Below are 27803 nucleotides of genomic sequence, written 5' to 3'. Positions count from 1 at the left end.
AGCCCAATTTTCTGCCAATATCATCTTTTCATTTATGTCAACTGGATTACATGTTGCTCCTACCTGCCTCCAAGTTACCGCTCATTTTCTGTGTCAGGTGAAGTTATCTCACAGCACACAGAGCGGGGTTTTATTCCACAATTGCATTCCTTTATGTCTTCAAATTGCTTGCCACAGAGCAGGCTGTAATTCTCCTCTGGTGTAAAGCTCATCGAGAGGAAATAGAAAGATGGGAGCTGGCACTGAGGGTTTTGGTCAGCTGTTCCTCCAGCACGAGCCTTTCTCCAGGAATTATGAGAACAGACATCGCTGAGGAGGATTCTAACACTTGTGGGATGAATAACCTGTCAGTAGGTGAGGCTTCCTCTCTTGTCACATTAATTAGCAGTCATCTCCTTCCTTTAAACATAATCCTTGCAAGACTCCCAGCCTTACTTATTTATTTTTCCCCCTGCAGTTGGTTGTTCTCCCTCCCCGCTCGGGGCTGGTGTCAGTAGATGGCACTGTGACATTCACTCTCCCAGCTTCCTTTTTGTTCAGCCTACCAGCACAGCTTTGACTTTTTACTAAATTTTTCTCCCTCTGTGTGTGTGTGTATTATAATTAGTTTTTGTTTATGCAAGGTTCTGGAGTCCTTCGGGAGCAAACTGTGGAAGGGAGATGATTTGCTTTTCTGCTTTCTGATTGAGGTCAGTTCTTGAGCCAGAAGCAGTCTCTGGGTACCAGGCACCGAGGTGATGCTGAGATTCCTACAAGGAGGGATTATCCTGAATATTATCCCAGCACTCTGGCTCCAAGGCTGGCACACCAGACTGACCAGGGCAGTTGGAGGGGGGATGCAGGGCAGTGCCCTCAGCAGCTCCTGGCAGCAGATCCGTGCTGCTGCCCTTGGGAGAGGACTCTGCGCTCCAAAGAGTGCCACGTACAAGTGGAAACCCATCCTCTGGTGGAATTCCTAATGCTGGGAACCCAAACTGCAAATCCAGCACTCCTTAGCAAACCCTGATATTCAAAATCTGATTATTCGCAGAGATCTAGACTGGGGTTAGTCCATCACATCCAAAACCTGTGGAATGTCAAGAGAAAAAGGACTCAAAAATGAATAAAATTCAGTGCCAAAATATGAAATGAAAAGCCTCCCCATTGGCTTAGTCTACACCATCAGTGTCAGATGCCTCAAGGTATTTGCTTTCTTTTTGGAGGGAGAAAATAAACATTGTTATATTTTATCCATGCTTAACTTAAGATTCTTGATCTGATGATACCTGGAAACCTCAGTGAAGGCACAAAGCCTTGTTGAGCTGAGTGCTTCTCAAATAGGAGATAATAACTGGATTTAGATGAAGATGTTATCAACTGATTTCAAAAAAACACTTCTCTTTAAAAAACAACAACAAAAAAAGAGCTGAATATTTACCAAGTTTTTTACTAAAAGCACCTCTAAAATTTTCTTTTCCCCCTCTGTTTTAAGCAGAATTTTCACCCCTCCCTTTTAATTCCTGGTAATGATGTAGCAATGAGCAACATTTCATAGGGGCAAAAAGACAGCAGCAAATGAGGGAAAGGAGAATGATAAAAAATTTACTCCCCCCCAAAAAAAGTGTTAGCATAAACATCTCTTGTAAATATAAACATGTGCCCATGGATTCAGTCACATACAGGCACAGAGTGTATTTCAGTGTACAAAATGTCCTTTTGACCTCCTAGGATGAAGTGTCCTCAGCAAGAATTACAATTATCATCAAAGGTTGATTAGCAAGTGTCAGATTGACAAGGAGTCATCAGCAAATATAAATATAGGGCTTGGAAGGAATAGAAAGCCTTTGTGGGAGCTGATAGCTTCTTCCAGCACTGAACCTTGGTGTTCTACTTCTCCATGACTTTATTTTCACTCCAAGGATGTCAGAGAGAGGAGAGCAGCTCAGTGGGCTTTAATATCTCCTGTAAAACATATTCCTCAGGGTGTGACTGACCAGCTGTAACACCCCCGAGACCAGGACAACTCAGGCAAAAAGTTGTGAGTTCCTTGAGGGAAGATTTTTGACATCAGAGACCCCCAAAATGTAGCAGGGGAATTATTTTCCTTTAATATGCTTACAGCGAAAGGATTGGCTTCCATTCAACTAATAGAAGTGTTAGTGCTTCGAGCCTGCATGCCTGGCATTCCTGCAGTAATACAATTCTGTATTAAAATCTATTCCAGTTGCTTGATTTATGAAAATGGTTCAAACGTGCTGCACTCGTACCCAGCTCATTGGATCAAAAGAGGGGGGAAAAAATTTCAAAAGAGAATTAATTTTTAAACAGAAAGAAAAAGCAAGTGAGAGAGCACACGCTGTTGTCCCTATCTCAGAAGTGGAGCTTTAGTCCTTATAAAAGTTGCCTGTATCCAAAATGTGACAATTTTATTTCAGAAGGTGACGACATTTTAAGAATTTGTTGCAACTCGTGGACAAAGCCGCGGTTGATTCGCTCTCCAGCGTTCCCTGGATTTTGTAATATGTCAATACATCATGTTAATGCAAGTTTTTAAAAAAGGGGAAGAGAAAGCAAAAGCTCCCTTCCTTTTTAAGTATGAGTAATCTATCCAAATCCTACTGAGACACACAAAGGAACGCCGGCAATTTTCCCTTTCATAAAATGCGGACTTTCTTTAAATACTTCCTCCCTACATTTTCAAAGCGGGGCTGTATGAAATGAAGGGGAAATGACACCCTTCCCCATTGAAAAGGAGATTATGTAAAACTGCCTGGAGAAGCCAGCCGTGTTAATGCAAATACAAGTATGATCTTATTCATAAGTTGCCATTGTGCTGGCAGAACATGCCTTGGCTCCGTGTGTCCACCTCCAGCTCCGGGTGAAGAGGAAAAACCCTTTTCTTTTGGGATCCACGCCGCCCCCGGTTTGCAAATAAATATGAAACCCCAAAGATCACTTTGAAAGAAGTGGAGGGCTCCTCGGTTTGCCATTGTGCTGAGCACTCGATGGCACTTGAAGTTGATGAGAGCAGTCAGCAGCCCTGACAATGGGGCACGGCGAGGATTTTGTGTGCCCAAAGGTGCTGGGGACACTCAGGGCTCCTTCCCTGCTCCAAAGCACTGAGTGGGGACAGCCTGGGCCTAGGAAGGGATTGAAAAGTCAAACCTACTGCCTAAAAACCTCCCTGCAGCCACTCCGAGGCATCCTGCAGCTGGAAAAGCACAGGTCACTGCCAGCCTGTCCCAACACCCTCAGCTGCAGGGCGCCCTGCACCAGTGCCTTGTTAAAAAGATTAAAACAATGGACTCATTAATGTTGGACAAGACCTCTGAGATCACCAAGCCCAGCTTTCATTCCTGTCCTAGGCCGGGAATGTGGGATCAAAGCATAAATTCACCCCAGACCGCATCCGAGACCAAGGGATGTCTCAGAGGAAGGGAAAGAAGGAAAATTGTCATTGCAAAGCTCTGAAGTCCAATCAAAGCCCAGCTTGCAGTTGAAAAATTCAAGATACAGGTACATGAGTTTGGCCTTTTGAAAGGAAAGAATATTGAATGGAATGAAGAAATTGGGAATATTGCATGGAGTGAAGGGACTGGGAATATTGCATGGAATAAAAGAACTGGGAATATTGTGTGGAATAAAGGGACTGGGAATATTGCATGGAATAAAGGGACTGGGAATATTGCGTGGAATAAAGGGACTGGGAATATTGCATGGAATAAAGGGACTGGGAATATTGCGTGGAATAAAGGGACTGGGGTGCCCAAGGCACTGAAAAGGCAGTTAAATAGAACGTGGCTGGAGAAGCTGCACTGCTGCAAACAGCCCCAGAACGTGACCCCACCTTGCTCAAAGTGCCCCTTGAGGCATTTTATCCTTGAATGTGAACAAGAAAAGTCAACCCTGGAACATTTTTACAGTAACTTTACATGGGAGCTGAGCCTCTTTCTTCTCTCGCCCACTTTTTACTCCTCTCTGCTTTCCATGGAAACTTCCTGGTGCTGTGAGGAAGCCCAAGGCCTTGGCTGTGTGTATTTAACTTTGGGCTGCTAAAGGAGGTCTAATTAATCTTCATTATGAGTGGCTTTTGAAATAGATGCCTCCACTGAGTGCCCTTCCTGTGCAGCTCCAGTCCAGAGGAGTTTCTGGCTCAGCCCAGAGGACCCTGGGGTCTTATCATAGGAAAGGCTGTTCAGTATTTGATGGAGAAATGATTACAAAACTCTTCCTACCCTGCTCCACTTGTATGTGGCAGCTGTTACCAGTCAAACCGTATTTATTTGTTTGCTAGATAAAGGTAGAAAATGACCAGGCTAACCCAAAAATTCCTCATGTTTAAATTAGCAGTGCTTCTTCAAAGCAGAAAAGTTTGATTCCCCCAAAAACTGCAGCAGAGGTAATTGCCTTATTTTAAAATAAGAGTAATACCAGGTCATTTGGTAGAAAAGTCTACTGGTTTTAATTCCTGGGGGGTTAGTTTTGGTTATTTAGGGTTTTTTTTATTTAAGTAATACCTCAAAAGATATACCAAGGTTTTACTGTTTGCATCACAGCAATCTGAGGTAGTTTTAAGAACACATTTAAACTACAGGGTTTTCTAAGGTACCAGAAACCAAAACTTCGTGTATTTTAGCAGTGGCAGTGCAAAGACCTTCAGATCTTGCTTGGTTCAGCAGTCAGGGGCCAAACCCAACCCTGTGGTTGAAGGTCTGACCTTTTGGAAATGTGTAAAACATCATACAGCCCAACATGGTGGAAATTCTGATTTCCAGGCGTTTAATGACTTTGCTTTTTAGATCCATTTCCATTGGATAGAAGCACATTAGATCATTGACCAAAATCTTTATCTGAGGGGTCACATTTCCAAGTGTTCCTCTACTGAAGGACTCAAACATGACATCAAGACCCAAAAAAAACGAGGCGATGTGGGGAGAAGCCAACTAAATTTAGGGATTTGCTCTTTTTTATTTACTATTTTGACAGAATCGGGGGAAAAAAAGTTAACTTCTCCTCCAGTTTTATTCTTTAATCTCTCCGCAGAATTATTAAATCTTTTAAGAGATCAAACACTCGGATCCTTCACAAAGGTTGTCACAATGAATTCATTTGCAGAGCTTTCATCCCTCCTTCCCCACTGAGCTGAAATAATGTTGACTATTTTTCGCCGTCTCCCTGGCTTGCTGCAGAGATCCAGTGGCAGAGGTTGTTGCAAGGACTCAATCTCCCACTTTTTTTCCCCACCTGGCACTGAAATATCCCCAGAAATTCAAAATGCAGCTGGTGGGACCTTGCTGGGGCTGTGCTGTCCAAAAAACAGCTCAGGAAAGGAGATTTTCAAATGGAGCTTTGGGACACTGCAGAGCAGGGAAAAGGGAATAGCAGCCATCCCCAAAAAGGGAGAGGGATCTACAAAAGGAAGGAGGATCCCCAAAAAAGGGAGGAGGATCCCCAAAAAAGGGAGGAGGATCCCCAAAAAGGGAGAGAGATTCCCATAAAGGGAGAGGGATCACCAAAGAGGAAGGAGGATCCCCAAAAATGGATGAGGATCCCCAAAAAGGGAGAAAGATTCCCAAAAAGGGAGAGAGATCTCCAAAAAGGGAGAGAGATTCCCAAAAAGGGAGAGAGATTCCCATAAAGGGAGAGGGATCACCAAAAAGAAAGGAGGATCCCCAAAAAGGGAGAGGGATCTCCAAAAAGGGAGAGAGATTCCCAAAAAGGAAGGAGGAACCCCAAAAAGGAAGGATGACCCTCAAAAGGGATGAGGATCCCCAAAAAGGGATGAGGATCCCCAAAAAGGGATGAGGATCCCCAAAAAGGGAGGGGGATCCTCAAAAGTTCAATTTTTTACGAGTGCTACTCTTGGTTCAAGAGAACACATCTGATTTTTTTGCTTGGTAGCTCAATTAGAACCAATCAGTGCTGCGTAGAACATCAAATTTCTTTGGTTTAATTAGAGATAGCTCAATTAACAAACGCACACACCACGAAACACCACAAATTTCTAGAAGTAACTGCAAAAATCCAAGAAAAAGTTTCACAGATTTCTAGAAATAACTACAAAAATCAAAGAAAAAAATCCACCGATTTCTAGAAACAACTAAAAAAATCCAAGAAAAAATCCACAGATTTCTAGAAATAACTAAAAAAAATCCAAGAGAAAGTGTACAGATTTCTAGAAGTGACTACAAAAATCCAAGAAAAGAAACAACCTTGTTGTCTAATGACTACACCAACAAATTCTTCCACTACTGACTTGATTATTGTTAAATTGCTACTTTAACAATGCTTATTATTAATTTCATGGAGCCATTTAATGAAAGTCTTGATTTCTTGTGTGTGTCCCCCCAGAAAACATTGATTTTATCACAACCACAGAGGCTTTGCTTCCCCAAAGGTGAATTTGCTCAGGAACTGCATCTCCATGGGGAGATTAAAACTCATTTTTTCCTAAACCTTTCAGCTGATAGTGAGGAATGGAGAAGTGAGAGGCAACAGCTCACACGAAATCCTGGAGTCACAGAAACACCCCTTAATCCATCTCCTTCAGCTGCTTAGAGAAATCCTGCTAAGTCATTTTTTCCAGTCAAAATTTCGAGCACAACAGCTCCTCACTGATCATTTTTCACTGATTTTTTAAATGGAGAAAGATCAGAAAACCCAATAAAGTGAATTTTCAGCTCATTTTTTTGGCCAAGTGGTGCAAACTGAGCTGGTTCCCACCTCCCTTTCCTGCCCAGCCTCCAGCTCTCTGCTTTCCCTTTCCCAGGCATGGATGGGGCTGTGTTTTGGCTGCTCTTCCCTGGATTTTTTGCTGTTTTTCCCTGGATTTTTGCTGCTCCCAGCAGCTGTGGGCAACTGTTTCCTGCCCACCATCTGCCCAGCCTGGATCCTTCTCTCTCTCACGCTGTGCCTGAGCAAAGACCTGGCTCCAAGCTGGGGAAAATTGGCATTTGCAGCCCAGGGACCTTTGGAGGACAAACAGCTCCTGCTTCTGTCCATGCAGGTCAAACCTGAATGCCAATATCTAAAAATTTCTGGATTTTTAAATTTTTTTACAGCCCTCCTTCACCTGGCTGTAAATAAAGCAGTTTTTGAGGTGTGTTGTGCTCAGATCTTGTTGTTATCTCCCTTTCCAGCCCTGTTTTGTCTTCCACATCCCATCTACTTTTCGTTTTTTTACATCTTCCATATTTACATCTTCCATATCCAAAATAACCTTTTTTACTGAAAAAAAGAAAATCACCAAGGGCAAGATCTGAATTATTGCATTGGGATATATAAGAATTCATATTATAAGACATTATATTATTATAGAATATAAGAATTCATCATTGTAAGACATTATATTATTGAATAGTGAAGGAGAGACATGATCTAAAGCAGGAAGGAAATGAACCAATCAAAGATGGCAACAATAAAAATTGGAGAAAAGGGAAATTTTGGTGTTGTAAGGAAAAAGAAGATAAATAAAACCCCCATTTCTTTATAAAGAACAATGAGAAGTTTTCCCCTTATCCCAAGCTGAGCACGGATCTCTCTCCCTGCAGCATCATCATCATTTTTCTCCCCAAAACTTTTTAATTTTACACTTAACACTAATTTTGGGAGCTGGAAGAGCTTTGCAAAGCAGCAGAATTTTAGGGAACTCCGAGTTCAGCTCCAAACTCATCCTCACAGAGTCCCCAGGCAGAAAAAGGAGCCTTGGGAATGATTTACCTTCCGGCTCAGCCCATGCTCAAGCATTCCCAGAATTTGGGACCCTGACATAAATCAGCTGCAGGCATCCAGCAAATTGGATGTGATGCTGCAGAACTGGAACTTCAGGTTGCAATTCCCATCCGTTTAAGAGTTCCAATTTTGTTAAATTAATTTTAGGGCTTTTTTTTCTCCCTCCCCCCTTTTTTTTTTCCCTTCTTAATCCTGGTGCTGTAATCAGGCTGGGATGGAATATTTATGGTTTCTATAACATGTGCTGATATTTGAGGTTCCATACATTATCTGGCCAGGATTAAGGTTAATTAAGAGACTGCAAAAGAGGGAAGAAAGGAACAAGGTGAGACTTTAAATACATAAAAATCCCATTTTCATTGCTACATCCCACCCTCAGCTCTGTTAAAAAATGATTTTACTATTGATGAATGGTGGAATTAAAGCCCAGAGATCGCTGTGCTCTCCTTGAAGGCATGGAAAGTTATTTTCCCTGTGTCTCACTGCCCTTCCCAACTGCAGGCAGCAGCTGTAAACCTGATGCCACGAAATCCAGGCCAGGGCTGCCTCCTCCCCACAGCCCCACTGGTGGGAGCCAAGGTCCAGAATTGCCAAAAATCAAACCCCTGCAGCAGCTTGGGCCAGGCCAGGGAGAGCTGAGGGGTTCTGCAGGCACCCAAATTTCTACAGAATCCAGAATTGTTTGGTTTAGTACTCAGCTCTTCCAAAGTGTGGGAATCCAGAGCTTCCCTCTGGCTGCCCTGGGACCCTGGCAGGGGTCAGAACCCCCCTGGACAGAGCCCCCAGAGACACTGGCTGTGATCTCTGGCCATGGAAAAGAGTTTTCAATCTTACAGGATCAGTTACCAGCTCTGAGTGTTTGATATCAGTAATAATTAAGTGTGGCACGGGTGCAAAAGTAAATTTTAGGATTCTAGATGAGGGGTCCAAAGGGGACAAGCTGGAGGAAATTGGGTGTGCTTTGTCCTTTTTCTCCTTCTTCATGCCCTCCATGTCTCACTGTGGTGTTGGCATTTTTCTGTTGGTTCAGGCTGGGGACACACTGTCCAACGTAGGTGACAGATATTGGCACGTTCTTGTAAATGCAGCCCAGGGAGTTTCTGGTATTTAATGTTTGTCACATCCCACTGAGGGCAGAGCCCCACACGCTGCCCTGCAGGACAGAGCTGGGCAGGGCAGCAGAACATGTGAGAGATAAACAGAATAAACAACCTGGAAACCAGCACAGACCAATTATGGCTTCTTTTTTAGCAACAGGGCAAAAAGACAGAGACTTTCTACAATCTCAGAATCATCAATACCTCAGATTCCAACACTAAAGGAGGAGCCCCCCAGCCCTTTCCATCTGAAAATTCCAATGTTTCAATCCCAGAATTGACTCAAATGGGTCCAGAAGTTTTGTAGGGTGAAGGAATTTGATGTTTTGGTACCCATTTCCCTGGCTGTGCTCAAGCTGGACCAATTTTACAGGAATTAGCAACAACAAGTTGATAAAATCACTCTTTTTGAGGAAAAAACACCCCCAGAGAGGTGGGTGGTGACCCCAAAACCTGACACAGTGACACCGTGGGTGGAACATCCACCCTGAGCTTCACCTTGACCTGTCCTGACCCTTAAAAAGGGTTTAAAGAACTCCATAAAAAACAATAAGAAATGATGGAAGGAAAAGAAGAAGGAAAAGATTTCTAAAATCAAATCCAGCACCACCAAACCCTGTCCTCAGGTGCCACATCCACACATTTTTTGACCCCCCACTCCCATTCCAATGCTTTTTAACCCTTCCCGTGAAAATATTTGTCCTAATATCCTAATATATAATATCCTAATATAATATAATATAATATCCTAATATTTAATATCTGCTTTAAACCTCCCCTGGGAGCTTTCCAAGCAAGTTTTTTCATGCTGTGGGTAGCAGGAGGGTGTTCAGGAGATGGGAAAATGTGGATTATGCCCAGCCCAGGGAAGGAGCAGCATCCCTGAGCTCTGCTCCTGCTCTCTGGGTGGTTTTTTTGGGTTTTTTTTTTGTTTTGTTTTGTTATTTTTTTTTCCAGGAGCTGCTTAATGCAAAATGCAAAAGCTGTCCCAAATCCATGCATTTATTGTTAATGGCACTTGAAGTCAAAAGCACCCTGATTCATTTAGTGGGGAGTAATCATTTAGTGTATTAGCTAATCTATTTATCAATATCAAGTCAATTATTATGAGGCATGGAGAGGGGCTGGTAATTACACAATGTAAACAGAAAGGATGGGATGGGGGAGTAATTCTATTTACTCATAATTCCAAATATTGGAAAGCAGTGGCAGTGGCTGCAGAGCACAGAGCCCACCTTAAAGAAACAGGAGCATAAAATTCTGCCTAGATGAGGATTTTGTGATCAATATTTTAACCATTCAAATATTTAGAGTTATGGCAATTTTTTTAATATTACTGCCTGCATGATATTTAAAAAAAAATATGAATTAGGTATAAATATCAACTAGGATTCTGAATATCTCATAGTTAGATCCTTCTGATGCATCCTTGAATTCAGAATTTATCCCCACGTATCCATATTTTCATCTGTGTGTTTACAAGGATGACCAAGCAAAAATCATCTTTGTGGAGAAGCAGAGATAAAACCACCAAAATAACCTATGGGTAGGCTAAAAATTCACAAGAATTTAGATTATAATTGCCATCAGCCAAGTGAAGAAGTCAAAAAAATTTTATCTGATTTCACCATTCTTTTGGATTTATTAATCTCCCTCCCAGTTGTGCTGTGAAAATATTTTTTGCGTTGCAAAAATTAATTGCTGCAGTCTCTGAAGGACCCTGCCCTCGATGTCTGAAACAGAATAAATAAAAAAAATCTTAAGTACATTTGGAATTTCCACATTTGTTTCTAAGCCCCCAGTCCACCAAACTGAGCAGTGCTGCGGGGTTGTTTTGCTGTTTTTGTTTTTTTTAAACATCTGAATCTGATAATTTCACTTCTCCATCCAGTGCCATGTCTAACGTCCTGATTTACTTCCTGAGTAAATCGATAGATGATGTATGAATATACAGATATGATTTAGTCAATCAATATTAATCGATATGGACAAATAATTTACTTAATCAATATTAAAGCTCCCAAGAGCTGCAGTTGTCTGATTTCCAATAATTTGCAGCATCATTCTGGGGTCATCCATTCCACGCCAGGGAGTTTCTTGGTTTAACCTTTAAAAAAGTTATCTGCTCTGAGAATAGCCCAACAGTAGCGTGCACTCAATTTTTAATGGAATTACAACAAAAAAACCCCAATTTATTCATATTTTTATGAATAAATTCTCTCCTTCTGCTCCCTTGCCATATATAATAGATACTATATGGGATATATAATAAATACTATATGGGATATTATAAAATATATATATTATCTATTATATTCAAATATATATAATAATATAATTAATAATATATGCAATAATATAATATATAATATATAATGATATAATAATATATATTGTATATTTGTAATTTATTATCATATAAAATATTATACATGTTATAATATATATTATATATCATAATATAGAATATATAACAATAGTCTATATAATATATAGAATTATATTCTATATAATATAGAGACTATAATGGATAATAATATGATATGCTTTATATATTTATAATTCATTTATTATCTATAATATATATACTATAATCGATTGTAATATATTTTATGTATTTATAATTCATTCATGATATATTAAAATATCTAATTATATGATTATTTATATTACAATATAGAATATAGAATATAGAATATAGAATATAGAATATAGGATGTAGAATATAGAATACTGAATATTGAATAGTGAATATTGAATAGTGAATATAGAATATAGAATATAGAATATAGAATATAGAATATAGAATATAGAATATAGAATATAGAATATAGAATACTGAATATTGAATAGTGAATATTGAATGTTGAATATTGAATATTGAATATTGAATATTGAATATTGAATATTGAATATTGAATATTGAATATTGAATATTGAATATTGATATTGCATTATGGGCATCCATGGGACACAGGAAAATATTGGAAGTTTTAGTTTTTATTTAGGGACTGGGGATGGGTTTGGGTTTTCTGAGTCCCTTTTCCCACTAATCAATGCCCCACAGGCAGGACACCAGAAACCTCTTTATTGACACTTTTCTAGGAAAACAAAAAAATCAGTGCAGACAGCAGCAAAATTCTGCTTTTTGCATTCAAACCCTCCTAAACAGGAATTTCCTCAGGTGTGGGACTGGGAATTGTGGATGTCCATCAAGGAAATAAAGAAATAATAATAAATAAAGGAATTCAAGAAGTCCATCAAGGAAATAAAGAAGGGTAATAAAGAAGTCCATCGAGGAAATAAATAAAAATAAATAAAGGGATTAAAGAAGTTCATCAAGGAAATAAAGAAGGGAAATTAAAAAGTCCATCAAGGAAATAAAGAAATAAGAATAAATAAAGGAATTCAAGAAGTCCATCGAGGAAATAAATAAAAATGAATAAAGGAATTAAAGAAGTTCATCAAGAAAATAAAGAAGGGAAATAAAGAAGTCCATAGAGGAAATAAAGAAGCAAGAATTTTATCTCACAAATTTTCATGTGCGTGCACATTTACTGGCACATGTTCCTCCAAATCCCACATTTTATCTTAAAATCAACTAAACTCTCTGTTTTGGTGATGTCCCAGGGTGATGAATTTAGCTTGGTGGGAATATTTGATTTTATCAGTTTGGGGCAAATCCTAACTGGCTAATCCTTGAATAATGTGAGGATCTGACATTTGCACTGTTACTTTTTTTCCCCTCCTGGTTGTTTTTTTTAATTGAAAAAAACAAATTTGGGGGTATGACTGCACAGAGCAGCATTTTATACACAGTGAAACAGAGCAAGGGGAAGCTTTGGCACGGAGTTCTTAAATCCCTCCACCCTTTTTTAAAAAAATATATATATTAAAGTTGGTAAAACCTTGAAAAAAAAATAACTTTCTAGCTCGGCATCATCCAGAGGTAGAAAGGGGAAAATTTCACAGCAGGCAGAGGAGTCACCTCGATAAATTCATGTGGGAATGAACCAATGGCTCCTGTCACCCCTCCAACAAAAAATGTCACCACAAGAAATTCCCAGCAACACCAGAACGCACCCTGAGGGCACCAAGGGATGAATCTTTAAGCTTTAATTTCATTATTTTAATTTTGTCTTTTCCAATGGTCGCAAAACAGGAATTGAGATGATTTTCAAAGAAAAAAAAAAAATGGTGGGGAAAAAAAAAAAAAAAGAAAAAAGAGAATTTTTGCCTCACTTCTCCCTTAAATCCTCATCACCCTGTGGTAGGGCTGAGCTGAAATGGGGATTTTAGTCAAAAAATTGCAATCGATGTGGGGATTCCATCAAAAATCAAAAATCAGAAGATGCTGAAAGGCCCAAGTGCCTCCCTGCTGCAGCCCCCGCGCAGGGGAAGTGGTGGGGTTAAGAAAATAAAGTGATTTCCCAGTAAGGCAGGCACACCGTGAATACAGCATTATTATGCACCAGGCCTCTCGAGACAGCGGCCTGAAAAATTCCACTGCAAAAGGAAACACCTGTTGGAATATTAACTAGGACAAAGTCAAGCAAGGAGAAAGAGGATCGGTGGCCAAAACGTTGGAAAATCCAAGAGGAAATGTTGGAGGGATTTTTCTTTATTTTTTTAAAAAGGTGTCACCATTGGTAATATTGGAGTTTTTAGCCCAGCAAACTGCCTTCTCTTCATGCAAGGATCTAGGAGTGACCAAAAAGACAAAAAAAAAATCCAATATTGAGCAAATTATCTTGGTTTGTAAGAGTAGAATTGTGTTGGGCATCCTTAAACTGTGAATAATAACCAGGTTCCTCCAGAAGCTGCTGGGTTCCAGGTATTGGAAACCACTTATAGTTTAATAAAGAATAAATAGTATTATTAAATAAAGAAAAGAAAGAATATTATGAAATATTTTTAGGAAAAATCTCTTTTGGCCAGGGGGTTTTTCCTATTAAGCTGAGCTCGCCATCAGGTTTTACAGATTTCCAGAGATTTAATACACTGTAAGAATAAATTCCATTTTGCTTTTGCAGAATCTCTGGATTTCTTGGAGGATTCCAGCATCTTTCCCTCCCCACGGGAGGCACAGGTGAGTGAGAACAGAGCCCTGCATCATTCTGGGCAGGGAGAATTTCACTGTGGAAAACCCTCACAGAGAAAAGAGAATTTAGAAAGGCCCAGCACAGTTTTGATCCTGAGGCTGCACCCTAAAAAAAAAAAAAAATTAAAATAAAATTAAAATTAAAATTAAAATTAAAATTAAAATTAAAATTAAAATTAAAATTAAATTAAAAATAAAAATAAAAATAAAAATAAAAATAAAAATAAAAATTAAAATTAAAATTAAAATTAAAATTAAAATTAAAATTAAAATTAAAATTAAAATTAAAATAATAAAAATCTCACTGTGACCTCTGTTGCACATCCCACTGCCAGGGCTGTAAAACCCCCAAACCCAAGCCATTTAGAGTTTGGTTTTTTTTATTTCGGAAGGTGACCAAAGCTCATATTTTGCAATATTTGCTGCCCAAGTGGAAGATGCATCATCAGCCAGCCCTGCCTTCATCTGAATTCCCAATTCAGGAGGATTTAACACAGTTTTGAGAGCACTATAAAGCAGATGAGCACTTATGCCATGCCAGGAACCACGATCCTGAGTTGTAGTGCACTTGTAAGCATTTATTCTCTCTCCCCTCCAATACTTTTATTTTAAAGGGAATAACATTTCTTTCCCTGTAATGCACTGGAGGAGTAGCTCGATCCTCTTGTAGAAGTCCCTGCCGAGCATGAAAAGAACGTCTTGCAAAGGTTTCAGCTTTGCCACGTTGAGGGGGGGCTCAGCCCTGCAGACACGGGAGGAAGGCTGGGATGCACGGGATGCTCATTCCCAAAATTCCATCCTTTGGAAGGGGCTGGCTACAGAAAATAATCGCGAGAGATGGCAAGCACGAAGCTCTTTCATCCAGGCAGCCATTTGAAGGAGGAGGAGAAGGAGAAGAAGAGAAAGGAGGGGGAAATAAATAAATAAAAACCTAAACCCCAGCCACTTACAGCAAAAAAATAAACCACAACTCAGCCGGGCTCCTCCGCCACACCCAGGATGTCTGAGCAGCATCGATTCTGCACAGACACAATAAATGAGCGGGCTGACGGCGAGAAAATTAAAAATCCTCTGCAAGGTACCACCCTCAAAAAAGAGCTTTGAAGGTGCTATTACACAACCACTGCAATAGGTTTATTATCAGTAATAATCAAAATAAACCCCCTCCCGGCTCTGCTTCCTGCCCTGCTCTCCAAGAAACCGCCCCCCCTGCTCGAGGTGCTGGGATTTTACACGGGGCTCATCCCTTTTCTAATGAGCTTGGCTTTATCCCCGTTACCTGGAAAGCGCAGCAGCCTGGCAGAGCCAGCCCGGCCATCCTTAACCCTTCCCACGCCGCCTCCAGCCCGCTCCTGGCGTTGTCCCTTCGGGGCTTTTCTCCCTGGAAATGTCCCCACAGAGGTGGGGATGCTCCAGGACACGCCAGGTTGTTTTGAAACGTAAACTTGAAGGAATTTAGAGATTTTAGAGGAGCTAAGATTTTAGTTAGAAATAAGCCTTACTAGAGTTAATTAAAATAAGAATAATAAATGAGTAGGCCTTGATGAAGTTAGGAGTTAGTAGTTAACTAATAACTAATTGCTCATCAGCACAATGTTGAGTTAGCTGGGTTTATAATGAAGAATATAAACTGATAAATTGCTTTTAGGAACACTAGACAATTGTGGACCTCCTCTGTTCTGAAACCAACTGAAGACAAGGAGTGGGAGTTCTACCAAGAGTTCATTTGTCATATTGGCATTGAAAAGGTGGAAAGGTCAGAAGGAGGAAGACTTCATTGACTTCCTCATTTTGGGACCCCTCCCCATGGAAGGGACACCGACCCATTCCAAGGAACAAACCACGCATGCTGAATGGCTTTTGGAGTGATCAGCAGAGGAAGTGAGGAATGGGATGTACCAAAATGATGAATATGGATTTGTATTTTGGGTATTCAACACTTGTATGGATAAAAGGGCTCTGTAACCACCTGGAAGCTGCAGTGTGGATTTGGGAGCGATCCCACACACAATAAACACACACTGCCTAAATTTAAACTGTTGGAGAGTTTTTATCCATCACAGTTGGATATCGGTACTAGATCAATATCCAGATTTTTTCAATAAATCAGTTTTGCCGCTGTTTTCCCACTGCCATTGGGAATTTTAGTAGGTACGTGCGCCAAGGAGAGGGCAGCAGTGTGGGTGATGCTGGTGATGAAGGGGAGAGGTACCAACAGCCCCAAAAAGAGCTTTCAACACATCCTTAAACATCCAAGATACCCCTGGCCATGGCAGCAGGTGGGAGAGCGAGGATTTTTGAGGTCCCTTCCATCCCAAACCAGTCTGGGATTCTGTGATCACCAAATTCCTGTTGTCCTCTCAGCCCAGCAGCGCCAGGGGTGTCACCCTGCTGTGACAATACCTGCTCCCCTCCTGGGATTTATTTATTGAGGAAATAAATTCTCCAGCAGGAATCACCTCCTCGCCATGTGTTTATCAGGAATATACCCAGAAAGGGTGGGGAATTATCTCAACTGCTGCCTAGAAGTCTGTTTTTACATTAAAAGAAGTCCAAACCTGGATAAAACACAATTTCATGGTTTTGTAAGTAGCTGAAATCACAGGAAAGCTTCAGTTGGAGGTTGTATGGGAAAAAAAAAAACAACAAAAAAAAGAAAATTAAAAGTCCTCTGCAAGGAACCACACTCAAAAAGGACTTTGGAGGTGCTATTACATAACAACAGCAATAGGTTTATTATTGGTACCAATAATAACAAAAATAAAATTGACACAGATGAGACAGTGGCTTGGTGGCATTTCCATGGCTCCACATCCATCTCCAACTCTCCCATCTAGGTTTAAAATAGGAATCTGAACTTTGCAAAGCAAATCTTTGGATGGTGGAACACTGCAGCCTTTTAAAACCCAGAACATTTAACATGAACTTGAACCTGGCAGGGAGGAAGAGTCGTGCACAGCGACAGCGTAATTTTAGAAAAATCCAAAATACCTTGGCAAATTGAAATTTAGCCAGGACATGAGCACAGCTCGCTAAAAGGGAACTGTGGGCTCTCAAAGGAGGCCCAGATCTTTTCCTTTTGCAAAATACAGGGATCCAAACTTTTAGATTCCCCATTCCATGGTGAGGATGCAGGAGAGGAACGAGAAAGTCACGTGGCTCAGCTGAGGAACGCTGTGTTCTTCTCCATGTGACTACAAGCAAATTATTTAGTCACTTGGTGACTGTTTTCTCCATCTGTGGAATAGAATAACATTGAATGCTCACTTTGCCCACACAGCATTACTAAAATCTCCTTTAAAAGGTGCATTTGCAGCATGGCAGCACCATCAGAACTTCCTTCTGCCCAGACCTTCATGCAGAGCAATACCTTTGGAACAGTCAGGGGTTCTTTCCCCAGCTTTGGCAAATTTACATGATGAGTTAATTAATTTTTATCCAGGGCTTTCAGAATGCCACAAGAAAAGGCTCTGCAGAGATGGAAAGTCATTTTTACAGAGCTGAGATGAGGCCAAGGGAAACAGATTTGGATCAGAACATTTAAAGCTCTGAGCTTGGATCTCTCATAATGGTAATTAATGAATGGGACTGCAAACATTTGTTTTTCGGGCCAAACTATATTACCTTGATATGAAATGCCTGAAATAATTTCAAAGTAAAATATTTGAGTCGTAAATCTGTCAGTGCACCCCGAAAAGCGTTTGAATTTAATCTCCTGAGTTGTGCTGGGCACCGGGCTCTTCCTGTACAGCTTTTTACCTTCACAATCTTGATAAAAGCACTTGGAGGTGAGAAACTGAGCTCGATAATTCACACCCCGAGCAAAAGCAGGGCTGAGCCTAAGCCCTGGCTGAGAATTACACCTGAAGCCACCGAACCTCATCTGGCTGCAGGAAGGAAGGAAAGAAAGAAAGGGAAAAGGGGGAAGGAAGGAAGGAAGGAAGGAAGGAAGGAAGGAAGGAAGGAAGGAAGGAAGGAAGGGAAAGGGAAAGGGAAAGGGAAAGGGAAAGGGAAAGGGAAAGGGAAAGGGAAAGGGAAAGGGAAAGGGAAAGGGAAAGGGAAAGGGAAAGGGAAAGGGAAAGGGAAAGGGAAAGGGAAAGGGAAAGGGAAAGGGAAAGGGAAAGGGAAAGGGAAAGGGAAAGGGAAAGGGAAAGGGAAAGGGAAAGGGAAAGGGAAAGGGAAAGGGAAAGGGAAAGGGAAAGGGAAAGGGAAAGGGAAAGGGAAAGGGAAAGGGAAAGGGAAAGGGAAAGGGAAAGGGAAAGGGAAAGGGAAAGGGAAAGGGAAAGGGAAAGGGAAAGGGAAAGGAAAAGAAGGATGGGAATCCATCACAACCAGCAGGCTGAACCTGCTCAGGTGCCCTGTGGCAGGTGGAGGGAGGATCCAGCACGGAACCAGGCGATTATTTATGCAAACATCGTCTCATTAAAGCGCCGCTCGGATCAGCTATCAGCCGTAAACTGGGATTAGCGGGGAGCAGCGTGCCCGGATCCTCCGGCAGCCGGGCTGGCTGCCTGTCCAGCCCCCAGCCCTGCCTTGCCCCCGCGGCTCTCCGGCTTTGCCGGGAGCGCACCCCCGGCAGCGGAGGGAATCCTGGAATGCTGCGGGAAGCCGCCGGGCCGCCTCGCGGTCCTGCCGGGCCCTGGCAGGGCTGGGGACGGCGCAGATGCCGCCGGTGCCCCCGGGCGCTCCGCCGCTGCCCGGGCTCTAATGCCCCGGTAGCAGCGCTTCCCTTCAGATGCTGCCCGCTGCCCAGGGAAGAAAGCGCTGCCATGGAAGCTTGCTCTTTTTCTTTTCCCTAAGCTGATAGACAGGACTTGTCAACTGCAATCAAGGGGAAAAGGGAAAAAAAAAATATAGCTGGAAACCTGCTGCTGTTCTGTTCCATATTTCATGTTGTCCGTGCAGCAGGGGAGTCCCAGTCCTAGAAAATTCTTGCTTTGAATTAAGGAAAAAAAAAAAAAAATTCTTGTAAAAGCCACGCCTGGTTCTCTCAAAGTCCACAGAGAATTTGGGGGACTCGGTGGCATGAGAGGTTTCAAAGGCCATTGATTAAAAGGAATTTCAAGTGTGTGTACATTAATAAATAGAAGACAGGCCCACCTGAGCTGGCCAACACGAGAACTTGGGTCACCAGAAGTGAATGCCACGTTCTGGGGAGCTGTGAAGGCGTTGCTGGCAATCTTCTGCAGCTCTGAGCATCATCTGCTAAGGGCTGGGAACTGGTGAAATGAACCTTGAACCAAACACAGCACAGCTGATTTTATACACAAACCCTGTGGGGGCTGCATCCAGCTCTTGTAAAGCTTAGAACTGAATTTGGGCTAAATCCAACCCTCTTAAGTCCTGACTCAAGTTTTGCCCTTCTCCTTTCTCCTCCCCTTTTTCTACCTCACTGGGCTTGATTTCAAAAATGAAAATGCATTTTAATGTGCCCCATTAAAATCTTTTCTCCTTTTTGGTGGGGTGCAGTGGGTCCTGAGTGAGAAGCAAACCTTAAATACATGACGCTTGGCGCTGAGGGAGTCAAGATCAATGACAGGAATTTAATTTCCTTTTCCATACCTTTCAAACACTGCACAGCACTATCGGGGCCTGCCTTGGACCTCGGGGCCATCCAAACCTCAAACCCCGACCTCAGGAATCCTCAGCTTCTGCCATGGAAGCAGAATCCTGATCCCTTAAACCCCTTTCCCTCTCCCGTGGCAAGGAGGAAGGATCACTAATAAGGCTGTGGAGTAATTAGTCATTAAGCCCCATATCCCATTAAGAGGTGCCAACAGCAGATGCCAAGGGAAGGGTGGGAGAGGGGCCTCAGGGCACACTGATATCTCCCAATATTCCCCTCTGGAATGCCTCCAAGGGGTGCCAGAGGATGGCACCGGGCTCTGTTCAGTGTGCCAGGATGAGGAGCAGTGGCCATAAAATAAAACACAACGAGTTCCAGCTCAGCACCACCCCTGGGTGTGATTAAAACAAGCCTGGGTGTGGCACTGGGTGCCAGGGTTGAGTTGAGGTGCTGGGGCTGGGCTGGACTCGATGATTTTGAAGGTCTCCTCCAAGCTGGTGAATCTGTGAACACCAGGAAGGAGCTCTTCCCATGGAGGGCGTGGAGTGTCCCCATCTGGAGACATCCCAAAATCACCTGGACACGTTCCTGAGTCCCCTGGGTGTGGGGGTTGGTCTGAGTGATGTCCAGAGGTCCCTTCCAACTTCTGATCCCAGGATTTTGGGACAGCAGTGGGATCTTTGTCCTTGGACCATCCTTCCCTTCCTTCCCTTTAATGCCCCACGCACCTCCCCTGCCTTAAAGTGAATAATGCAGTGGATGAGGCAGGCAACATCTTGCCCATATATATTCCCCCCCAAAAAAACCCTTTATTTCCTGCAGAGATAAGGATATCTCCCATCTTTATGAGTTCCACATTGCAATCAATGTGGCCTGCATTTAAAAAATACACAAACATGCATCCATCCATCTACAGGCTGTACATGTTCCCATCCCTGCCATCCAGACAGAACATTTTGCCACACTCTGCAGGATTAAGTGCACATTGCCACGGAGAAATAAATAAATAAACAACCAGCAATTTCTCAATTTCTCCCTGCTGCGTGGCGGTGGTGAAAATTGCTTGGAAAATAGGGAACTATTATAAATATTCTATATATAACCAGGCATTGTGGAGGGAAAGGGGTGGGGGGGAAAGGGGAGAAGGTTGGTGTGTTTGAAAAATGGGAACACAAAGGAGGGCATAGAAACCTACCCAGCCATTTCCACCTCGGTGCTATTTATAGCTGCAGTGTTGGGAGGTGTTTGTTTAAAGGGGCACTGGAGGGGCATGGAGGGACCAAGCCCTCCTTGAAGGAGGCGTGCAAACAATATTCCCCTGGCAAAGGGAAGGAGAACTCGTCTGGCCTGAAAAATCATGGCTGTTCTTGCCTTTTTTTTTTTTTTTTTTTTTTTTTTTTCCCTATTTTCCAGAATTGAAGTTTTAAATTGTGTTTTCTTCCTCGTTAACACTTTTGTTCCTCTAGCCTGGGGAGGTGGCTCGCTGGTTTTGGGGTCAGGCCCCAAACTGAAAAGAGAAGAAAGAGGGAAATTAGCAATCATTTCTGCCACCACCCTTCCCAAATTTCCCTTCTTTACAGCAGGCATTGGCAAGGGGAATCAAATTTCAAAATGTTCTGGTTAACTCCACAGTTGGTCGAAAGTAAAAATGAAAAATATTCGCCTGAGCGCTGCCAATTCTGCTGAGATTGTATTTCGTTTTGAAATTCAGTCGAAATATTGAAATAATTGGGATGAAAAATCCAACCAGCTCCTCAGAGAATCCTTTGCTTCTGAAGGGTTATAGTAGGAACCCCTGAAGGGCTCTCTATTGTTCCCCAGTGAGATGCCATATGGAGTAGGAGGGGTGGGAACTCGAGGGAAGAGTTATGACAATGAAAACAAAAACATAAATAAAAGAAAGGAAGTTCTGTGTTCTCTGCGGGGACGTGGCTGAGGATTCACCAGCCCAGCCACAAGACATTTCTGCTGCTCCAGCAGGGCATGGGGAGGATGGCAACAGCACGGGAGGGTTCTCTCAGGGCTGCTTTTCACAGAATCTGGGGGCCAGCAAGTGAAGGAGCATCCCTGGAGGCTCCAGCCAGCACTTCCAGCTCAGCCCCACTGGCCAGACAAGTTCTGGGTGTTTTGATTCATCACAGGGAGCTGTGGCTGCCCTGTGAGAAGAAGATGTTGTCCCACACTGCTGCTCTGGGGAGATGTTGGATGGGGATCGGGGTTTGTGTCCATGGCTGTGACCAGCGTGAAAATCCTGGGATGGGTTGGGTTGGATGGGACCTTAAAATCCATTCAATTCCAACCCTGCCGTGGGCACAGACACCTTCCACTAGGCCAGGTTGGCCTTGAACTGGCCTTGGGATGGGAATATTGGAGCTGCAGTAAGGGAATATCTGTTCCCTGCTCTCCTGGACTTTGTAGGTTCAGCAGCCACCAAGGTGTTCCCTGCTAAGGCTGCTCCGTGGAGCCTGTACCACATTCCCAGTTATGCTGCCTCTTCCTGGGATAGCTGGAGTGCAAATCCAGCCCATCAACTCCTCCAAATGCTCCGGCCTTGGGATGGGAATATCTGCAGTAAGGGAATATCTGTTCCCTGCTCTCCTGGACTCTGTACGTTCAGCAGCCACCAAGGTTTTCCCTGCTAAGGCCACTCCGTGGAGCCCATCACATATTCCCAGTTATGCTGCCTCTTCTTGTGGCAGCTGGAGTGCAGATCCAGCCCATCAACTCCTCCAAATGCTCCGGCCTTGGGATGGGAATATCTGCAGTAAGGGAATATCTGTTCCCTGCTCTCCTGGGCTCTGTACGTTCAGCAGCCACCAAGGTGTTCCCTGCTAAGGCTGCTCTGTGGAGCCCATCACATATTCCCAGTTGTGCTGCCTCTCCCTGGGGTAGCTGGAGTGCAAATCCAACCCACCAACTCCTCCAAATGCACTCCCAGCCCTCGTGGCTGGGGCAAGAGCCACACCAGCCACGAGCACACCCGTTCCCCTCTGGAGAGCTGCCACACCTCAGCCCCCTTGGAGGAGCCTTTCTGCTGGAAATGGCCTCGGCTGATGGTTCTAAGAAGCTCCGAAAAGCTCTCAGGGAGCAGGCTGGGGGCTCAGCCCCCTGGCTCCCAGCAGAGAGGGAGGGGATGCTCCGAGAGCCTCCCCAGGGCTGTTTATTGAGGCCACCAGGCGCTCATCCCGGCAGCCCCTTTGCGCCTCCCCAGGGGCTGCTGGCTCCCAAAGCTGCCCTGCTCTCCTCCCAGAGCTGGAACCACACCAAAGTCATGCCCATGGCCAGGGGAAGCACTCCCAGCAGCCTGAAGAGCTTTCACAGCCCAGTGCAGCTCGCTGCCCCACCACAAACAATGCTCATGTCCATATAAAAACTGTGCAGAAACAGCAGCTATCAGATTCTGTGCTTAATTATAGCTTTTAATTGTTTAGCTGCAGGGGCATTTGGCAGTCATTAATACACCCTCACTAAAAAAATAAGAAAAAAAAAATAAACTTGAAAGAAGTTGAATCGACCTGAGAAAATAAAATATCATCCTACGAAATGCTTGATATATTGTTACTTTGATAAGTTCAAACAAGTGTGACTCACTATACAACCATTCTATCAATTCTGAACAAAAAACTGCATGGGATTATTATGCTTTTAATCCAAAGAGCTGGGTATTTGGAATTCCTCAAGCCCTTTGTGGTGTCATATTAGCTAGGCCAGTCTCTCATGAAAAGAATGTATTGTTGAATAGAGTTGAGTCCGGATCTCTGCTCCATTGGGTTGATAAAATGGCAGTTGATTTAAAAAGAACCAGCTTGTCTGGAGAAAGGATTAGCAGATTAAGAGACTGCATGTAATTTTTTTTTATGTAATGTAAAGTTACATTTCATAACTAAAAGGGATTAATTAAAACGTTAATAGAAGAAGAGATGTTATTTTTCCAGGGACAAATGCCTCACCACACATACGAACATTCACTTTAGTTGCTGCTGCCTCGACAGTAGGAAACGAAATGCTATTCTCTGTGGGCAAGAGTTGACACAGAAAAGAGAGACAAGAGGTTTGTGTGGTGGCTCAGCATTTTATTTTCCTGTTGCACTGATCTGGGTTTCAAAACTGAGCAAAATTTCCCTGTGCAGCCAGCTATATATATATATATAAATATCTATAAATATCCACACACATTCATGCTTATTTATCCCACTTGAAGAATGCAGCAAAACTCTTTTGCCTGACATATTTTCTGCTCTAATATGATGCTTTTCTTCCCTTTTTTCTGCTTTTGAGACAGGGATCAAATCCTGCTCTCTGCAAGAGCATTTTCAGTGATTTAACAACGATTTTGCACCAGAGGAAGGTGCCAGGACTGTCCCAGTGCCCTGTCATGTGGTTTGCAGGAAAGTTGCAAAGCTGGGCCATAAAAGCCCTACCTGAGGCCAGTTGATATGGAAAAGTTCAAAGTAAATCCCACCAGGAGGAGGTGGCAAGAAGCTGTCAAATTTACTGCCTGTGTCACCAAGTCCCAGCTTGTCTGAAACCCCTGGGCTGGGGCTTTGCTGTTTTGTTCTGCTTTCTTTTCTTCCCCGGCCTTGAATTTTTGTTTGGCCGGTGAATTTTGGGCTCCCCAGGTTTTCTTTGAGGCTTTTGTGAAGGGATCCAGGGGCACGGAGGAAAGCTGGGCTGAGCCCCTGGGATGAGGCACCTGCCAGAGCTGGGGGGTTTTAGGGGCAAAGCACCACAGGTGCCCTGCCCTGAGACCCCCGGGGCACCTCTTCTCTCCCCTGTCCCCCATCCCAGCTGAAGATGAGCTTCCTCTCAGTTAAAAATTAATAATTTTTAAAAAAATCCAAACTACTACCATAAATCAAAATCCGTCCTTATTTTCAGGGCTTCCCCACCTATGCAAATTGTGCATCCTCCCTATTAAGGAGCACCACAAATCATCTTTTTTTTTTTAGCTCTAGCACCTGAATCTACCTGTGCAATAAATTTAAATTGAGTGTAATAAACTCGTTTCATTGCTGCCCCCAACACCTGTGTACAGCTGTGCATTGATGATGCCATATTTGCAAAGAGGAGGAATTTCATTTCACTCTTAAATTCCCTTTCCTTTCACAGAAATTTGGATAACATGGCAATAAACCACCATAAAAAACCAAAACTACAGGCTGTAATAAAAACTACGTGTTGAAATATTTATTTAAGGCAATGCCAAACCTATTTCGAAGTGATAACAAAGTTGGGTGGTTTTTTTTTTGTGCCTATCTCCTCATGGATCACAAGGGAAACCTTTAATGAGGAATTTTCTTCCCTCCCCTTTCCTCAGCCACTATTTAAACTATGCCCTGAAGTAGGAGGGTTGCTGGTGGTTCTTTGCTAAGAATAGCATCCCACCCATTTCACTGCAGATGTTTCCATTCACTGTACAAATGTTCAATGAATTTTTCAATCCCACCAGATTCCTGGCCTCAGCCATGTCAAGAGACAAAGAGCTCCACAGGTTTTTGTCAACTGTACAAAACCCGCTTCTTTCTAAGGGTTTTCAATGTACTGCAATTCACCTTCCCTGCTCCTTTTATTATTTACTCCTATGGTCTCTCATCTGAACAATCTCTTTCAAGAAATTATTCTTTTGAGCACTTTTGCAGGCCTCTAATTATTTCTGTTGTCCATCTCCCAGCTGTTTCTATTTCTTCCCTGGCCCCCTTTGCTTAGGAGTGACCAATATCACGGGACACTGATATAATATCTTATATTTTCAATATTGTGTTCCACTGGAGTTGGTGGGTTTTTTCCTACCACTTCACTGGAGTTTTTTTAGCCACTGCTGCAGCCTGAACAGTGATACCATTGAACTGCTCACTCACAGACCTCTTTTTTCCCCCGCTTTGGCAATAACTTAGATAGATATGGGCTGTCCAAATATTCTTTTGAAGAGTTCCCTTGGAGTTACCAGCTGGGAATTTCCACCCAGCCCCACAAGATTTCCCTTTGACTATGCAGGGTTCCATTAAAACCAACCAGCCACCTCCAGCTTAGCCCCAGAATCACTTTTTGTGCCTTATTTTTCACCTTTCCTGCTTTATTTTTCACCTTTCCTGCTTTATTTTTCACTTTCCTGCCTTATTTTTCACTCTTCCTGCCTTACTTTTCATTTTCCTGACTTATTTTTCACTTTTCCTGCCTTATTTTACACCTTTCCTGCCTTATTTTTCCCCTTTCCCAACTCACTAGTAAATACATTCGAGCAACTACAAAACCCTGGGCACAGCAGTGATTTTTGAGTAGGCAAAGGGATATTTCCTCCCATCCTGGAGTGCTGTAGGGATGGGAAGGGCTTTTTTCCTCCCTCCTAAACCACATCAGGGCTTTACCAGTCATCCCTTGGGTCCTGGGCTTCCTTAGTCCCTTGTCAGAGACTTGATCCCAAAACTTTCTGCGTGTCCATATAAATCCTGTCACCCAGCCCTGGTTTGCTGACCCAGAGTGTTACAGAGATGTGATTTCCCTTCCAGGAGCTGTTTGGCTCCTCTGTCTCACATCCAGGAGTTCTTTTCCCCAACCCATTTACAAGAACCTCCTCATTCAGCTTTGCCCAGTAATTAATTAAGCCTTGCTGATTTGCAGCGTGCAGGGGGAACGTCTCCAAAGGGGCAGGTTTCCTATGGAGCAGCTGATTTCAGCAGGATTATCACTTTTTTTTTCCCTTTCCTCCTGTCAATAACTCACTCACGTCCTCCACAGTCACAGGTGTGTGCTCAAAGCTCCACCAGTGCTTCCCTGGAAGAGTTAACAGGGAGATATGGCATTTATTTCTCTGCAATATTGTGCTTTTCCTGAAGTGTTCTTCAAGCCTCCCTCAAGTGTAACAACTCTTTTCCCTCCCAGGCCCACTGTTCTGGCAAATCTACCAATTCTCTGCGAGTTGTTTGTGTCTCAATGTGCTCTTCAAATCCCCCCTTACCCTTCCTAATTTCCAGCTTGTGCCTAAGCCAGTATTGTTTATATCCCACTCTGCTGACGCCACTGGGGTTGGTTCTTTTCCACTTTCTGGTGATATTTGTCCCGTGAAAAGCACAGTCTGATGGATTATTCCTCCTTCTTTAAAGTTCTGCTGAAGTAGAATGCAGGCATGGCCGAGGGGATCAACACCACGCTCAAATTGCCCAGCACAAGACACCTTTGAGGAGCAACAGTACAAATTGGTGGCTTAGTATTAATTAGATTGGCCCTGCCTTTATCACATCACCTGTAGGAGTCAGATTTCTCCCATCTTGGAGCTGGAATAGCAGCAGTAACCTCAGGGTTAAAGCTTTCTGCAGCTCCACAGAGCCCCACGATAAGAATTCAGCATATCCTTGTATCATTTTATGCAAGGCAGACAAGGTGATTTATAAGTTATTCTCCCCAAGCTTCAATTAATTTCACTCAGGACATTTTCACAGTTGTACAATAAATGTTTAAATTAAGACATTTCCCCTCTCCCCACCCTGCTGTGGAATGGAACTGAATATTAACTGGTTATTGGGTGCCATTCATGGCCTGTGCAATTACAGATAAGAACATCGATCTGGCAGAAAAACAAATTGGCTCTTAAAAGAGGCTGGTTGGGATCTGACAGGTTAAGATGATTAGGCATCCCTCTAATGGATTCTGGATATTACTCCTGGATCCAGGCAGGAAGCAGACATCCACCCCACGGCTGGGTACCAGGCAGTGCCCTGCCCTCGCAGCAAACCCAGCTGGAAAATTACCTGCAGGGTTTCAGGCCAGATGTTTGCTCCCTGAATTCATCTTCTTGGTTTGTCCTGGCAGCTTATGGCACTGGGTGGATAACACAAAGGGAAAAAGGTTGGGATTTTTTGGGATATAACCCTCTGATATAAGCTTTTTGTGATAGAAGCCTCTCTGATTTCCAAAACTGAGAAAAGCTCCAATTCTTAGTCTGGAGAAACCCAAGAGATTGCCTCAGGTTTGGGACCTCCAGGTTGTCACAACCACAGAGATACCCTTGGGATTAATTCTAAATAAGGAGGACATTAGACTCTGGGATTTTTATTCCCTGATAAAGTATTAAATAACCAAAATACTAAAAATTTCTGTTGTTTGAATTATAATTGTTCAGCCAGCTCATTAAAAAAAATCGCATGGGTATAAATACAAATATAAAAATCTAAATCTAAAAAGGGAGAATCTGCAGCTTTAAGGATAGCAGAGGCTTTATAAATTCTTCTTTAGGAGCAGCTCTGCAATGTAGAAGCTCCAGCATGGCCACCAGCAGCTGCACCTTTGGCAGCCACACCAAGGCATTGTTCTCGTTCCTCGGCTCTGTTTGGAT

The sequence above is a fragment of the Lonchura striata genome, chromosome 23 (genome assembly GCF_046129695.1).
Source record: "Lonchura striata isolate bLonStr1 chromosome 23, bLonStr1.mat, whole genome shotgun sequence".
NCBI classification, from domain to species: Eukaryota; Metazoa; Chordata; class Aves; order Passeriformes; family Estrildidae; genus Lonchura; species Lonchura striata.
The sequence above is the reverse complement of the archived record's forward strand: the minus strand, read 5'-3'. Positions refer to the sequence as shown.